The sequence below is a fragment of the Macaca fascicularis genome, chromosome 14, assembly GCF_037993035.2.
Source record: "Macaca fascicularis isolate 582-1 chromosome 14, T2T-MFA8v1.1".
Taxonomy (NCBI): domain Eukaryota; kingdom Metazoa; phylum Chordata; class Mammalia; order Primates; family Cercopithecidae; genus Macaca; species Macaca fascicularis.
In genome coordinates this window covers 103,389,969-103,408,202 of record NC_088388.1, presented here as the reverse complement: position 1 = coordinate 103,408,202, position 18,234 = coordinate 103,389,969, and the positions used below count along the sequence as shown (strand labels likewise).

The 18,234-nt window shown below is 36.1% G+C and overlaps 1 long non-coding RNA gene across 1 annotated transcript in view; it reads right to left on the bottom strand.

The window, feature by feature from the left end:
- Positions 1-18,234, bottom strand: part of LOC135967111 (uncharacterized) — a 483,062-nt gene that overhangs the window by 447,228 nt on the left and 17,600 nt on the right. The window lies entirely within an intron of this gene.

Sequence of the window (18,234 nt, the reverse complement as noted above, 5' to 3'; positions counted from 1 at the left end):
TTAATTGAGCTAATACTTTTAAAGGGGTTAGCATACAGTCAACACCTAGGCTTAATAAAGGATCAGTATAATTTTATCACTTTCGCAATTAGTATTCCTCCTGAAAGATTGTTATTTTATGTATACTATCTTCACATAAAATGGCAATAAATATGTTATAAAATAGAATTATGGTACCTCCCTTCTCCCACTAATATATACATTTCTCCCACCTCCAGTCAATGACTTCCAAGTATCTCTGCCTTGCTGGGGCTAGAATATCATTTTCATTTGAGAAGGTAAGTTGATTTTTGAATCCCTATTAGGGTAATAATTTTAGGTTTCATAGCTAACTTTAAGAGACCGTGTATTGTTAGTTGATTGTTATCCAGGATGAGGGAGAAGCCAATAATTTGTAATTGCACAATTCATGATATTTCACATGGGCATATAAACCATGTAAGTTTGATTTAAAATTGCCACCTTAAAGACACCCCTTCCTGGTTTTATTAATATATTTTATTTGGTTCTCCTCTGTGTTTGAGTATCATAAGACCATTTCTAAATAAAGTCCTTTGTGGTTTCAAACCTCATGAGAAACTATTTTGCAAAATTTCCAACCTCTACTCTATAACTGCTTTGAAGTCATTATGTGGCTTTTGCTTCCATTTTTTTAAATAAAACTTTCATTGTATTGTTGTTTTACAAAGCAATTCATACAGTCTTTAGAGAATTTGATTAGCCTACTCTTGTGTTTCATTTATCACTAATTGAGAGAAAATAAACTTGGAATTACACAATTCTGAATTTGAGTCCCAGGTCTGGAGCTCACTGTCTTATTTTCCTGGGCCAGTTGCTTTACTTTTCTGAACCTAAGTTTCCTCATTTGAGAAATAAGAATAATTCAATTCACAGAATGTTTATGATGATTAAATAATACATAATACTAGGACTGGTACAATGCCTGCCACATTATCATTGCTCAATAAATTGTGATTATGGCTATTACTTAATGTATCACTACTACATTAATAAAAATAAAGTATTTAAAATCTGTTTGGTTGGCACATGGGGCAAACTAGATAGAGGGTTTGGAGTTGCTTCCTAGAGTAGGTGGTCTGGAGGCCAAGCGCGAAGCAGGGGTACATGAAGCATAATGGCAGGATCATCAATTTAGGAGGAATGACAGTAAATCAACTTTTTCTATGTCCCATAATTGTTAAAAACAAGATATGGCTGACATAACTTCTCACAGACATTTCCCATTCTCTTGAAGTAGAAAAATTAGCTTTGTAATGTAGCTACTGGTTCTATTGTTATCATGGTTTTTTTCTTAAATTCAAACATTTGGTAGGGGATTACAGTACATTTTGAAGTAAACGGTTATTTCCAGAAACAGCAGGGGTGGATCTGTAAAATCTATGAACCATGAGTATGCTGATAAACACAGGGAAATACATAATAATGTTCAAATTGTTAAAGCCTTCAAAATAATCCGGTAAAATGTGCTATCAAATTTGTTGTTTTGCTGTATAATTGACTTTAGGATGAATACCACAGACTTTAATTTCTATCCTTCTCATTCCTATAAAGATTAGTATTTATTCCATTTCCATGGAAATCTCTATTATTTTTATTTTAGGTCTTCGTAGTAAAAATAATCAATAGAAACAATAAGAAATTATTTCAAACACAAAAACAGGCAGCAAAACCAGGATATAATAAACAAATAACTGAAATATACACATCTACCTACATCAAACTGAATTTTTCAACATGTACTTTAATAGGACAGGCGGTAACTTTATGTGATAAGAAAATTCCCATGGCAATCCAGAGTATTACAATATTAAAACACTTAGAAGAAACAAGCAACATAGAGTAATACTCATTTCTGAATAATTTATTTTATTATTACTCTAATATGTTACATTTTAGAGCAATCTTTGACAGAGAAATGACATTATAGTTAAATAAGCCATATGGAAAAATATTTATAAACATCCCCTAAATTACCCACATTTGGAGTAAACAATAACCTTTGTTCACTCACAGAAGTGAAGAGTACTTTGAGGGACTCAGGGATCAAGTCTGAGGGGTTTTGAAGAAACAGTAAGATGATGCAGAATTGACCACTGTACATGCCTCATGGGGATTTTTATTAAGCAGAGCATGTGTCCTAAAAAAATTCCCCATTCATCAAACTATAAAAAGCAATTTTTCACTTAACTTTCATTCTTATCACACATTGTTTTATAACCAAAGGCACAGGTATGAAGATGGAATGAGTGGTTATTTTGTGTTTCACAACAGCAGATACATAAAAATCTATACTTTTGCTTAATTTCCTTGAATAATGCAACATATTTTTGTGTGATTATATGTGAAGCCTGTAGATATCCCAGTTGTACGCTATCAATAAAAGTTCCAAATCCCACACTGCCCTGTTTTCCTTGGGCCTAAGGAAAAATTAAAACATGCCAAGTATTGCAAAATTTATTAAAGCTTAACAAATAAGGCAATCTGACAACCTAGTTGATGACCATTTTCCCCAACATATGATGAAACCATTTAAGAACAGATACAGACTGATATAACAATAATAAGATAGGTTGCTTTTGACCTGACAATAATATAAGCATTAAAATAATTTAGCAACTAGTTTCTTATTACAGCATGATGTGTGATTATTTGGGCACTGTTTTTTTTCTTCTTCTTGCTTTGTTTTGTTTTGTTTGTAGGTATTTCCATGTAAGTGATGTAATGACAAAACAAGCATTTCTAATAACCTTTGAACTTACCTTCAAAAGCACTAACGTTATTCCTAAATTAACTAACATGTCCACAATTTCCTAAAGGCCTTAAAAAGAAGAACAGAAATGTTTCTCAGAATATATACTGCATCTTTTATGGCTGAGTGAGGCACAAGAAATCCAAAAATGTTATAAAATTCAGGTTTAGCTCTAAAGATCAAGTCTACTTCAATGATCCACATCTGCTGTTCAGGTAACCTAGAAAAGGTAGCTTTTCACTGTATTTTATCTTTTATAGTTCTGCTCTTGGGAATGATATATTTTCTGAAACTGATTCTTAGAGCAGTAAAGGAATTGTAACATTTATATAAAAGAAACCAACTCTTTCATTTAGCAGAATGGAATTTCTTTCACACTATCAGTTCAAACATGTAAGTCCCATATAAAGGGCCCTGGCTATTTCTGTGGTTATAGAACTTGGAGACAGGAGCCTGCTGTCTCATAGGCCTTTACTTCTGACTAGCTGCTCAGTCCAGGAGAACTCAATTAACAAACAAATCTGGGCCTCAGTGCTTCCCATGGAGAAGGAAGAGCTTTTTAAAAATGCTTTTAAAAACCCAAATAAAACTCCCTTTTTAGCATTTTCTATGTGTGTTGTTTTTTTCTGTGAATTTTGCTACGTAGGGAGAATATCTAAGAGCATATCAAAGTATAAGCCATCAGTAATGAATTAAGATTTTACCTGAGATTCTCTCTAGTTTGTGACTTTTTCATTTTCCATAGGGGGAATACATTAAAACCACTAGTCCTAGGAAGTAGGGAAGTGATAAGTAGCAGTATTTAGTTACTCAATGCATTATATTAACAAGTAATGTTTTCTTTTTTTTTTTTTTTTTTTTTTTTTTGAGACGGAGTCTCGCTCTGTCACCCAGGCTGGAGGGCAGTGGCCGGATCTCAGCTCACTGTAAGCTCCGCCTCCCGGGTTTATGCCATTCTCCTGGCTCAGCCTCCCGAGTAGCTGGGACTACAGGCACCCGCCACCTCGCCCGGCTAATTTTTTGTATTTTTTAGTAGAGACGGGGTTTCACCGTGTTAGCCAGCATGGTCTCGATTTCCTGACCTCGTGATCCCCCATCTCGGCCTCCCAAAGTGCTGGGATTACAGGCTTGAGCCACCGCGCCTGGCCAGTAATGTTTTAAAAAATTAGAAATCATTCTGTTGTTATCAGATTTTACACAGTAGAATAAATTTAGATTCCCAAAAGATGTGAAAAAAATTAGGAGCATGAATTAGAACGGGAAGATAGACTGAAGAAATGGTGGCCATTAGCTATCCAAGCAAGCGAGGCTGAAGTCAAAACTAGAGCAATACAAATGGCATGTCATTGAGTGAGGAGTTCCCATTTTTCTTTCTTTTTGTTAATTTTTTTTAAATTTTTTTGAGACAAAGTCTCACTCTGTCACCCAGGCTGAGTGCAGTGGTACAATCTTGGCTCACTGTACCCTCCGCCTCCCAGTGTCAGGCCATTCTCCTGCCTCAGCCTCTCAAGTAGCTGGGACTACAGGCGCACGCCACCATGTCTGGCTAATTGAGTTCCCACTTTTCAACAGACCCTTACAAAATCAATAATTATATGTCTGATTATAGCATCAAGCTTAAGAGTTGTGTCTCTTCCCACATTTATCACAAAAGATCATCTACATCACAGTGTCTTCTCAAATACTTTGCATGTCATGATAGAGCTGTTGTCCTGGAAGCTTCTCTCATCACCCGGGTCTGAAGCCAGCTGGGGTTTTTCATCATTCATTTAGGAAACTCAAGGAGGAGGAAAACAAATTATCCTCATGTTTCAGACAACACAGCAGTGAAAGCAGGTTCTCATCAATCTCTACAGTCTCTAGCACATACGAATTAGCCTATCCAGTTGTATCCCTTCGAGTATTTCTCCATATTTATTACCTGCATTATCCAGAGTCCTACTCACTTCCACATGTCCAGCAATTATATTGGACAGGTCCCCAGAAAATTACCACCTGAGAATATTTTCTGGAATGTGGATTTCCTTCTTCTACCTCCATTACAGCCTGTATTTGTCCAATCAGGCATTGCTATAAGAAATTATAAGAAATGATGTTTACTTGGCTCATGGTTCTGCAGGCTATACTAGAGGCATGGCGGCATCTGCTTCTGGAATGGCCTAAGGGAGCTTTTATTTACAGCACAAGGCAAAACAGGAGCACACAGTACACATGGCAAAAGCAGGAGCAAGAGAGAGAGAGCGTGAGGTTGCCACACTTTTAAACAACTAGGTCTCATGAGAAGTCACTCACAATCACGAGAACAGCACGAAGAGGGTGGTTCTAAACCGTTCGTGATAAATTCACCCCCATGATCCGATCACCTCCCATCAGGCCCTGCCTCCAACATTGAGGATTACAATGCAACATGAGATTTGGGTGGAGTCGCAGATCTAAACTATATCACAGCCTTACCACACTGGTATTTAAGTCTGCATTTGGGATTCATATTGCCCTAGAGTTCTCAGTATGGATTCCTACAATGTATTTTGGGTTTAATCAGTTATTCTCCCTTCCTGGCCTGGCATAGTCTACCTTCCCTGACCCTGTCAGATTTGGGCTGAAGAATTGCCACAGTTTTTATCCTGATAGAATCTTCAGGGTGAGGACACCGGTCCTTCAAAAATACCTGTCTACAAAAATGTGCTGAATCCACCTTTCATCCATATGCTGCCTCAGCATCCATGTCCCTCAGCTAACTACTGGCAGGTTCTTTTACCTTGAGTTTTTTCAAGAACCTGAATTTCACAGTTGTCATGCACAAATGTTGTATCAGTGTCCTTAAGACTTAGATCTTATTTCCCAGAATAAATGTTGTGTCTTGACCAATACTTTGGGTATCTGACCCTTATCTATGTCTATTTTGTCTATACCATTCTTCTTTAAGAACTCACAGGCCGGGCGCGGTGGCTCACGCCTGTAATCCCAGCACTTTGGGAGGCCGAGGCGGGCGGATCACAAGGTCAGGAGATCGAGACCATCCTGGCTAACACTGTGAAACCCCGTCTCTACTAAAAATGCAAAAAATTAGCCGGGCGAGGCGGCGGGCGCCTGTAGTCCCAGCTACTCGGGAGGCTGAGGCAGGAGAATGGCGTGAACCCGGGAGGCGGAGCTTGCAGTGAGCCGAGATCGCGCCACTGCACTCCAGCCTGGGCGACTAAGCCAGACTCTGTCTCAAAAAAAAAAAAAGAACTCACAAATCGCAAAGACCTTGTTCTGCTGTATAAGCCTCATACCTTGCTGTCTCCCTGATGGATCTTTGGGATCTGTTGGTTAAGGTGGAGCAGAAAGATTCCTTTCTTCATTAAGTCCCACAGAAATGTTTCCTTGAATATTTATGTTGGCATTCCTTTTGCACTGGGGACTGCCTCAAGTTAATCACTCAACAAAACAATTACTGAGCCCCTAGACTGTGCCTAAAAACAGGATTGTTTTAGCTACTGAGTGTTAAAAATATGAGTAAGATACAGACTCAGACCTGGTAAAGGAGAAAAACACACAAATAATAGTTACAGCATCTGACCATTACAAGCATAGCAGCGAGAACCAACTACTGGGTTAGGAGAGGACATATCCAATCTTTATGGTTATCAAAGTCTCCTGAAGAAGATGACAAACTGAGTTGAATCTGAGAGAATGAGGAGAAGAAAGGATATTTCCAGCAGACAGGAGAGCATGAGCATCAATATTAAAGCAAAAACCAGAATAGAACTTAGGGAAATCTACATACAGCATTACTGGGAACCTGGTAAGTAATAGGACCAGAAAGCCTAAATCGTGGATAGCTACAATAGTGTCCTAGGGCTTCATCTGGACTTTGGTTAAACAATAACAACAGAAAAGAAAATTTATAGGGATTTTGCTTGGTTAGATTTCTTAGGTGAACAGTTAGGTTCTGTGAACTCAAAATCCCTTCTATGATAACAATTAGTTTTAGTGAGACAACACTTGAGCTTTAATTTTAAGCCCTGGGTTTCTGTAATTGCCTTTCTCTTTATTAGAGTTGAGGCATGATGTATGGTTTGCTAACTGTAATTATCCCTAAAAGCATGAAGCAAGGTTGCATTTTATGAGAACTTTAAACAATCTATTTTACTCAGGAATGCATGAGAAACCACAAGAATCCTGAAAGCTGGTCTTACAATATGTTTCTAGTCCTCCAAGAAATTCTTCCAGCTCACTGAGCTGTGTGCATAGCAAGTTCCTGAGACAGTAGTTTAGGGACTTCTGATTGCTCATGTCTATGCTCTGGAAATGCAAACTCAAGTAGGTATCAGCCAAACATATGTAAAAGCTTGCTAAATACTAAAAATAATGATATGCAAGATAAGGAAGACCTCCACGTTAAGTCAGCACAGTGCTATGAGCTAGAAGCAGCACAACTGCAATGAACCAGAAGCAAACCAAGTCAAGCAGTAGCTGAATGAAAAAGTATCACCTAAAAGACTACAGTGCATAGGAATCAGAACATTCCTCTGGTAAATTATGCATTACTGAAAAATCCATCCTGGAGCTATTTTTTTCTCATAAAACAAGAACTATTCAGCCTAGAATTTAATATCTTGATTAAGCTTCATTCTTTATATCAATCATCATTCATTATTTGGCAACTAGTCCCTCCCTCTGGTTCAGCATTAGTTTTTTACTTTCCATAACCCACTTGCCTAAATGTGAGTATATATGCAGTCCTACATATATACACACTCACACACATACACACAGTGCTGATTTCTACCACTTTGGTGTATGGTATGTTTCACAGTTTTTATTCACTTGTGTAATTAAGTCATGTAACTGAGCCTACCTTTTCTACACATACACGAAGTTGTTTTGTGTTCTAGAAAGAATGAAAAAATTCATGGCTTCTGTAAATATTTTCATTTATGACTTGTGTCCTGGGGGATATTATTTTAAACCATATGGTCTATTTTTCTATTTTTTTATAAGAAGAAGCTAACAATCCATTTATGCGAGGGTTATAATGATGACTGAATGGGTATACAAGAGAAATTGCTTACCAGTTGGCTTGGAACATGGCAAGTGTTCAATAAATAATAGGTAAATAGGAATGTATACTCTTACAGAAAAAGTGTATACATTCAATTGATAAGCATTTACTAAGTGTGTCTATTCTGTGTCAGATATCATGCTAAGTGCTGGAGGCAGTGAGATAAATGGTATCATCCATGTCCTGAAGATGACTCACCTTTATAGGCTCATTCAGTTAAAAACATGCAGAAAGAGAGAGGGAGACAAGGGGGAAGGAAGGAAGGGAGGGAGGAAGGGAGGGAGGGAGGGAAAGAGAGAGGAAGGAAGGAAGGAAGGAAGGGAGGGAGGGAGGGAGGGAGGAGAAAGAGAAGAAAGAAGGAAAGAAAAAGAAAAAGAAAGAAAGAAAGAAAGAAAGAAAGAAAGAAAGAAAGAAAGAAAGAAAGAAAGAAAGAAAGAAAAGAAAGAGACAAAGAAGATAAAGAAATTTGCAATATGAAATTACTAGATTTTAAAACTTGCAATATTCTCAATTCTGATTCATTGATACTAGGAGAATTAATATATATTGAATAGGGACAAGGAGGAAAAAAAATCGGACTTTTTTTTTTTTTTGATTAAAGTTGTTCCACTAGGGAATTGTCTATTAGTGTTTGCCACAAACTGCCAGCTATTACAAATTACAAGTCAACATAAATCTATTCTATTGCTCTATTCACCCTGCTTCACCCTGTTCCACTGGCTACTAGGAATAACATCAAAGAATCTTCTTCCTAGTAGACCATGAAATTAAAGCTCAACAAACTGAAACAGCCAGTGGATCTCTTCATTGGGTAAGGCCCAATCTGTGAAGTCAGTAAAGAATGCAATGGAAGAAACTAATGTCTCTAGGAAAATGTTTAACTTTTGATATTAGGAGAACCTAATGCTAGTAGAGGCTTTAGGCGAAAGCCTTAACATTTTTAGGGTGCTCAGAGAGTACACCGAAGAAAGTATATCAAGATGTGTCCCTAATTTGTCTTTATTCACATAATTTTTAAATAATAGAGAGTTGCTTCTTTTCAGAAGGGATCAAAGATTTGGAAAGAATTTCTTTTAAATATAGGATCTCTACTTGTTCTTAGACAAACCACTTCTAATAGTCCCACCACCATTAGGACTTGAAACTTTTGGTATTTGTGTGTAAGAACACACCATTGCTTATTATTTTTCTTTTTTGATTGATTCAATTTTACAATACAGCATTGTTTTAAAAACTAGTATTTATTGAATGCTCATCATAGGCAATACCCTGTTCTAATCACTGTATGTGGATGTATTAATTTTATTTTTTATAACAACCCTGTGATGCAGACACAAAAGTATTCTTATTTTATCAAATGGGAGAATGAGACACAGGCAGATTAAATATTTTGGCTATAATCACATGGTCAGTAGGAAGCGATACCTGTATTTAAACCAACACAGTCTCACTCCACAGTCTCACTCTTTTTTTTTTTATTTTTTATTTTTGAGATGGAATCTTATTCTGTCGCCAGGCTGGAGTGCAGTGGCGCAATCTCGGCTCACTGCAACCTTCACCTCCCGGGTTTCAAGTGATTCTCTGCCTCAGCCTCCCAAGTAGCTGGGACTACAGGCGCCCACCACCACGCCCAGCTAATTTTTTATTTTTAGTAGAGACGGGCTTTCACCACGTTGGCCAGGATAGTCTTGATCTCCTGACCTCGTGATCCACCTCCCTCAGTCTCCCAAAGTGCTGGGATTACAGGCGTGAGCCACCGTACCGGGCCCCACAGTCTCACTCTTAACCACTACACAGCTCTTAGTAAGCACCTACTAGATACTCGACTGTCAAATGTTGAAGACCCACCAATGAATATGTGATATGTGCTCTCTAGGATATGCAGTTATATAGAAGGAAAAAGCAGGCAATTTTCAAAGTGTCATAAAATGTGAACCATGTTATCATAGCAGTAGATGCTCTATTAAATGGGGCTACAAAAGAGAGAGCAATTAATTCTACCTATAGAAATGGATAGTCAAGGAAATTTTAAGAGGAAAGCATTTATCTAAGTCTTAACATCTGTATGCCTTTAGTAAAGGACCATAACACATATTCAATGTGTCTTTATGCCACATTATTCTAAGCCCTTCACATGGATTAGCTCATTTAGTACCCTTAAAAACTACGTCAGTTAATAACTATTACTCTCTACATTGTATAGATGAAAAATTTGGGGTACAGAATACAGAAGTAACTTGATCAAAGTACAAAGAGGTGGGACATAGGTTGAAACTGAAGAGGTCTATTCCAGAATCTCAGTCCTTAACTATTATTCTCTTAGCTACTCCTTTAAGAGCAAGAGCTGATATGGGAGTACATCAAACTGCAATTGGCAGCATTGGTCCTGAGAATGCCTGCAACTGCAAGGTGATTAGACAGAAGAATAGGTCAAATCTAAAATGTTTGTTCTCATCTATTCCAGGATGTCTGTTACAAAATAGCATAAAATAGATTAGAGAGAAAAGATCAAACTCTGAATTTCTCCACCATATCATAGTAGAATTGACAGACAATCATCAATCCTAAAGAGTTATAAACAAACCATGAGAAAGGTAATATTTATTGGGCACCTGCAATGTTCTAGGTATGGTATGCAATTAATTTCACCTATTTCTTATAAATACCATTATGTTGTTTATGTCATATTAAAAATGGAGATTAAATAATATACAAAGGATTGTACAGCTAATAGATCCAAGATTCAAATCCAGATTGATCTGACAAAAACAACACAACAAGCTGACTTCTCTGTTGTAACAGTCTGCTACTTTTCTGGAAGTCTAATAACTAAAAGAATCTAATCAAAACTCAGAATTGTTTTCCAAAAGTTATCTTTGCCAGTGTTTAAAATCATTGGAGCTGAAGTGGTACTTGGTATGCTGTGAAGCATGTAGTGATGATAAAAATTGTCTTGCTGGATAAAAAAAAATCTCTCATGGACACCTCAGCAGCCCAGTACCCCCGTGATCAGGTGGCACTGTAACAGATTATTACAAGGTTGTCACAGAAGTGTCGCTAATAATTCACAAGTGTTTCAGGTTCAAGGTTATTTATATTTTCGGCTAAAAGCAGTATCCTTGTATCATCATAAATCATTAGATTCAGGACTTACGAAGTCTAGTTACAAATTTCATTTCAAATAGGTCAGGTTCCAGGCTATATTAGAGCAGTGCCAAATTAAAAAAAAAAAAAAAGAAATTAAGAAACAATTAAATGGAAAAGAAATGGGACTAAAAGAAGTAGGATTAGGATTACAAAAATAAGGTAGGATTACAGAACTTCCCTTGATTGAAACATGATACACAGTTTAAAAAATACGTATAGCAATTAAACCAAGAAAGGAAAGAAATCTTATGGCAAAAGCTTACAATTGTGGCCATAAGAGGAAATAATAAAACTGGGCCATGCCATATTTCAACACTCTCACTCCCACTTCCAGAAACAGTGCTAAATGAAAAATTTAATTGACAAAGTTCTGTGAATTCTAATGAATGCCCTTTAATTCGTAGGAACAGACCTAGAAATTTAAAAAAAAAAAAAAAAAAAAAAAAAAAAAAAAACCTCTAAATAAATAAAGCAGTCCCCTAAAAATTAGAAGACCTGACCTGTAAGGGGAGAGTCTTAGTAGTAAAAGGAATGTTAACTAAGACTTGGCAGCTTCTAGGACCTGTTTCAAGTTGGACACAATCAGGAAGTACTGGGTGGAGAGACATAGAACAGGATCTCAGAAGAGAGACCAGATACCAGATCTTCAGCATCAATCTAGCACTTGGTCTCCTCACTCATGAACTCACACACACCAGAACAGTGTCTTGAAAGCAACATCCAGCTCTTGGCTCATGCAGCTCAAAAGGAAAATGATAAACTTGTTACAGCTCAGATGGGAATTTTGTCAAGGAGAATTTACCTATAGTCTTATCAGAGCAAACAGATATTCTAGAGTCAGAGCTGCTAGACTAAGCACAAGCAAGATGAAAATAAATGGCATGGCAATTACATACAGAGCATAGCAAAAAATAATTAATAAATCAAATTAAAATTTTGATCAAAGACAGAAGTGAAGAACTAATCTGGGAGAAAAAGATAATTCAAGCAAGAGAAGACTCAGGAAATATGTTGAGAATAAAACATTCATAAAATATTGCATAAGTTACAAACAGGAAAAAATAGACACTTCCAAAACTCAAATAAATGATGTGGAAAATAAGTTAAAGTATCTCAGAGATTTCAGAAGCAAAAGGGAAATAAATTAAAATGATTAAAATGATTGCTAGAGCAGATAGACTGAAGGCTAGAACAGACAAACTGAGGGATGACTCAGCATGAAGATAATCATTATATTTTAAATAGAGAATTGCTAACACACCTTTCAGGAAAAGTGATCAGGGATGGCCATTGAAACAAGGGAGAACAGAAGTTGCAAAACATAATAGAATGAACCAGTCAAAGGTATATTAGTTAATCAATTTCAAGATAAATTCCAGTTATGTTATTAAAAGGTAACACTAAAGTATTGGTGAGAGAAGAGGTATAAGAATGTGTAAGAATGTATCACTTCACTTTATTTATTTATTTATTTATTTTTTTGAGACGGAGTCTGGCTCTGTCGCCCAGGCTGGAGCGAAGTGGTGCGAGCTCAGCTCACTGCGAGCTCAGCTCACTTCAAGCTCCACCTCCTGGGTTCACGCCATTCTCCTGCCTCAGCCTCTCCAGTAGCTGGGACTACAGGTGCCCACCACCACAACCAGCAAATTTTGCTTTTTGTATTCACTTCACATTTCACAGCAGGGAGTTCAAAACATGAGTTTAAGAAAAACAAAGAGTCCAACATCTTAATGATCTTTGAAATCTGTTTTCTTAAATGCAGAGAAGTTCTGTGTAAGATATTAATTCATGGCGAAGAAATATTTATATGACATTCACCAACCCCCTCAAGTCCACTTTTGCTTTCTTTTCATTTGTTAAATTCAAGTTAAATAAAATATAATGCTTTTTAAGTTTTAAAAAGCATGTAAAATAATGTCATAAAATTATTTTCATTTCTAGGTATTGATTTATTATTCTTTTTGAGTATATTCAAAGAGAAAATACTGAAATAATATTCATAAAATGTTAGCAAGAATTATTTCTTGGTAGTGAGATTTTTTTGACTTGTGCTTCATTGCTATTAACTCTTTATATTTTTAGTATTATGAGATTATTTTTACTGAAAATTTATTCATTTATTTATGTTAAGGAAAGCACTGCTATAGTGTTTACTATGTGTTAGTAATTGTCCTAGGTGCTTTACAAGCATTCACTCAATTTTCAGAACAACACTGTACAGCAAATATGACTATAACATCAATTTTTCTACAAATGAAGAAACTGAAGCAAAGCGAAGTTAAATACTTTGTTCAAGGTAAAACAGCTAGAAGTGATAGAGCTAGCACTTGAAACCAGGCATGTGGCTCCAGAGATTATTTTCTTATCCACTATATTGTTCAGTCTATAATAAATCCTTTTGAAAACTGTCTAGTTATAAAAAGTAATATAAAAGTTTGTAACATGGAAATTCAGTATTTCAAAATTCTGATATAAATAATTGTCCTAATCAATTATCTTTGAAATGTGACAGTTTTTAAATGTTCCCTTTTATGCAGCCTTTGTAGATGACTCTGTAACTTATAAATTCACCAGTTTTGCAAAATTTAAACCCTATCATATGGTAATTGCTTGATATAAAGTTAAGACACAGTTTGGGAGGTAACAAAGTGATCTAATACGGCAATAATCAGGTGCATCATTATGAAGGATAAGCATTCCTATATTCTGAAGATGGCTACACGTATGAATCAACTTGACTCAATTCTGATAAAATAAAAAGATTTATTTTTAAATCACTTGAGTTTAATTTTCTTGCAAGGGTGTCATGTGACCACAGAGTAGTTGTATTTTTTCCGTTGAATGTTTTAGCATAAACATAACTTAGAGGGGAAAGCTGCTTTGACTCTTCATCAATCAATTACTACTTATTAGTCTTTCACTAATAAATGAAGAGTATGCAACTACGCTAATTTCACCCATGACTTCAGATCCTGAAACAAGAACAGGCTCCTCAAAATAGCAGTAGAGGTGATGACTCAATTGAGGATTATTATAGAAATGGTAAAAAACCTTTATCTTTCAAAATCTTTTATATTGTTTTAAAAAGATTATTTTTGTGAGGAATCAAAGCCTACTGTCAAATGATATTTCATGATTCTTATGAGTGCTTTCAATTCGCTAGAAACTCTCTTGATTAGTGAACTTAGCTTTTAAAAAGACAATTAATGTACACTTTAGTCTGTGGATTGTTAAAAATGCAAGAAAGTCACTTTGATTAATCATATTAAAGATATTACCACTGAAAAAAAATTGTGTAGATATCAGCTTTGGCACTGACCCTATGTGTAGTACTATTTGAGAGCTTTTGATTTTTGTTTTATTTTGGAAAGCTCACAAGTTATCATAATACATTTTTGAAATTTGAAAATAGCAATGCATAGAAAAGCAAGAACACTTATCTAAACCAACATATGTCCTGTAGGTAAAATTGGAAATGTAATTTCACACTCAGTTAGAATGGCCCAGTGTGCTACCAGTATCCATGCAACGAAAACACAGTAGTAATTTTAAATATTTATGTATGGTTTTCATATAGATCAGTGTCAGCTGCCTTTGTCAGATTTAATACCAAAAAAGGAAAGCTTAAAACTGATGAGCTCCCTAGCTTAAATATGCAATGGTGAAAAGTGGCAGCAAAATACCTTGACTCCAGGAGTTCCAGAAGAGTACAGCTATCCTTCCAGATCTCCTAGCAATCACTGCCAGGACCCCCATGTATACTAAAATCTGGGATGTTCAAGTCTCTTATACAAAGTGATGTAGTAAATCATCTCTAGATGTACTTATAACACAATACAATGTAAATGCTAGTTATATAGTTGTTATACTATGTTTTATTTATTTTTTATTATTGTATTTTCATTTTATTTATTTTTTAAATATTTTTGATCCAGGGCTGGTTGAATCTGCAAATGCAGAACCACACATACAGAGGTCTAACTGTATATCCAGATTTTTTTTTTTAAACAAACAGCTAAAAGTTAACAAGGAAACAGAGAATGGAACCAATACTTAAGAATACTTTATGGATATAAATGAAATCAGTACAGGTTAGGATTCATCAAAGGGGATCTAGATAAATGATTTAACTATATAACTACATTGAGACATTAGCTATCTAAGGCTTAGTTTAAGGATTGTCCATTTTGCATGAGTTTTTCAGGACATTTACAGATGTAGGGTCAATATAAATATCCCCAAATCTATTGTCATTTCTTCTTTGTCCTAACTCAATTCAAATCACATAAACATACAAATTCTGTACAAGAACTGTATGAAATTCCTTGTGTTTCACTAAATAAATAACTTGTTTCCTGCCTTTGTGCAGGTTTTCTTCTCAGTTTAAAGTTTTCTTCCTTATTTGTCTGGCAAATTGCTCCTCATTCTTCAAACTCCTTGCTAGTGTTTCTCTGTAAAGTCTTTCCTAATGATTTCTACACCCGAATTTGAGATGAGCCTTTTCTCCTTTATGCCTCCCCACTGTAACCTCATACACTATTTTATTGTATACACTGTACTATGTTAATATTGATGTGTTCTCTATCTCCCTTCTATACTCTGAACTCTTCATGTCATATACCTATATCATCTACCTTCATATTCAGGGTGCCTTTGAAATTGATTGACACAGAGATTACTCAGTAAGTGCTATGAGAATGAGTAAATTGAATAAGTAAATTTCTATGGTAAATCTCCACTGATTATGAAAAGGAAAGAATCTCCATCCACCATCGAAACTCTGAACCAATCTTTTGTATGTCTTCATAAATAACTGATTCTGTATTTAAATTGTGTAAATACATGTAGCAGACTGAGGTTAAAAGTATTATTTTGCCAGACGATGCAAAATCTCATAAAATAATAAACTGGAGTTATGATAAGTCTCAATGACTATTTAGTGAGGCCCATGGAACATGGCTAGAATAAATGCAATGAATGAACATGGTTTGTAGAAGATCAAAATGAAAAAGGGGATACTAATGCCACATGGCAAGAGGTCAAGTTGATAAAGATGACAAAGGGACATTTTTATAAACATAGAAATTGATTATTCAAGTAAAAGTTTTGTTTATATTTTTTTCCACTTTTTTGTGTTGTTAAGCATATCCTTTAATAGCTCCCTATGAAAGGATGCATAGAGGCTAAATTTTTTTTTTAATTTATTTATTATTATTATACTTTAAGTTGTAGGGTACATGTGCATAACGTGCAGGTTTGTTACATATGTATACTTGTGCCATGTTGGTGTGCTGCACCCATCAACTCGTCATTTACATCAGGTATAACTCCCAATGCAATCCCTCCCCCCTCCCCCCTCCCCATGATAGGCCCCGGTGTGTGATGTTCCCCTTCCTGAGTCCAAGTGATCTCATTGTTCAGTTCCCACCTATGAGTGAGAACATGCGGTGTTTGGTTTTCTGTTCTTGTGATAGTTTGCTAAGAATGATGGTTTCCAGCTGCATCCATGTCCCTACAAAGGACACAAACTCATCCTTTTTTATGGCTGCATAGTATTCCGTGGTGTATATGTGCCACATTTTCTTAATCCAATCTGTCACTGATGGACATTTGGGTTGATTCCAAGTCTTTGCTATTGTGAATAGTGCTGCAATAAACATACGTGTGCATGTGTCTTTATAGCAGCATAATTTATAATCCTTTGGGTATATACCCAGTAATGGGATGGCTGGGTCATATGGTACATCTAGTTCTAGATCCTTGAGGAATCGCCATACTGTTTTCCATAATGGTTGAACTAGTTTACAATCCCACCAACAGTGTAAAAGTGTTCCTATTTCTCCACATCCTCTCCAGCACCTGTTGTTTCCTGACTTTTTAATGATCGCCATTCTAACTGGTGTGAGATGGTATCTCATTGTGGTTTTGATTTGCATTTCTCTGATGGCCAGTGATGATGAGCATTTTTTCATGTGTCTGTTGGCTGTATGAATGTCTTCTTTTGAGAAATGTCTGTTCATATCCTTTGCCCACTTTTTGATGGGGTTGTTTGTTTGTTTCTTGTAAATTTGTTTGAGTTCTTTGTAGGTTCTGGATATTAGCCCTTTGTCAGATGAGTAGATTGCAAAAATTTTCTCCCATTCTGTAGGTTGCCTGTTCACTCTGATGGTAGTTTCTTTTGCTGTGCAGAAGCTCTTTAGTTTAATGAGATCCCATTTGTCAATTTCGGCTTTTGCTGCCGTTGCTTTTGGTGTTTTAGACATGAAGTCTTTGCCCATGCCTATGTCCTGAATGGTACTACCTAGGTTTTCCTCTAGGATTTTTATGGTATTAGGTCTAACATTTAAGTCTCTAATCCATCTTGAATTAATTTTCGTACAGGGAGTAAGGAAAGGATCCAGTTTCAGCTTTCTACTTATGGCTAGCCAATTTTCCCAGCACCATTTATTAAATAGGGAATCCTTTCCCCATTTCTTGTTTCTCTCAGGTTTGTCAAAGATCAGATGGCTGTAGATGTGTGGTATTATTTCTGAGGACTCTGTTCTGTTCCATTGGTCTATATCTCTGTTTTGGTACCAGTACCATGCTGTTTTGGTTACTGTAGCCTTGTAGTAGAGTTTGAAGTCAGGTAGCGTGATGCCTCCAACTTTGTTCTTTTGACTTAGGATTGTCTTGGAGATGCAGGCTCTTTTTTGGTTCCATATGAACTTTAAAGCAGTTTTTTCCAATTCTGTGAAGAAACTCATTGGTAGCTTGATGGGGATGGCATTGAATCTATAAATTACCTTGGGCAGTATGGCCATTTTCACGATATTGAGTCTTCCTATCCATGAGCATGGTATGTTCTTCCATTTGTTTGTGTCCTCTTTTATTTCACTGAGCAGTGGTTTGTAGTTCTCCTTGAAGAGGTCCTTTACATCCCTTGTAAGTTGGATTCCTAGGTATTTTATTCTCTTTGAAGCAATTGTGAATGGAAGTTCATTCCTGATTTGGCTCTCTGTTTGTCTCTTACTGGTGTATAAGAATGCTTGTGATTTTTGCACATTAATTTTGTATCCTGAGACTTTGCTGAAGTTGCTTATCAGCTTAAGGAGATTCTGGGCTGAGACAATGGGGTTTTCTAAATATACAATCATGTCATCTGCACACAGGGACAGTTTGACTTCTTCTTTTCCTAACTGAATACCCTTGATTTCTTTCTCTTGCCTAATTGCCCTAGCCAGAACTTCCAGCACTATGTTGAATAGGAGTGGTGAGAGAGGGCATCCCT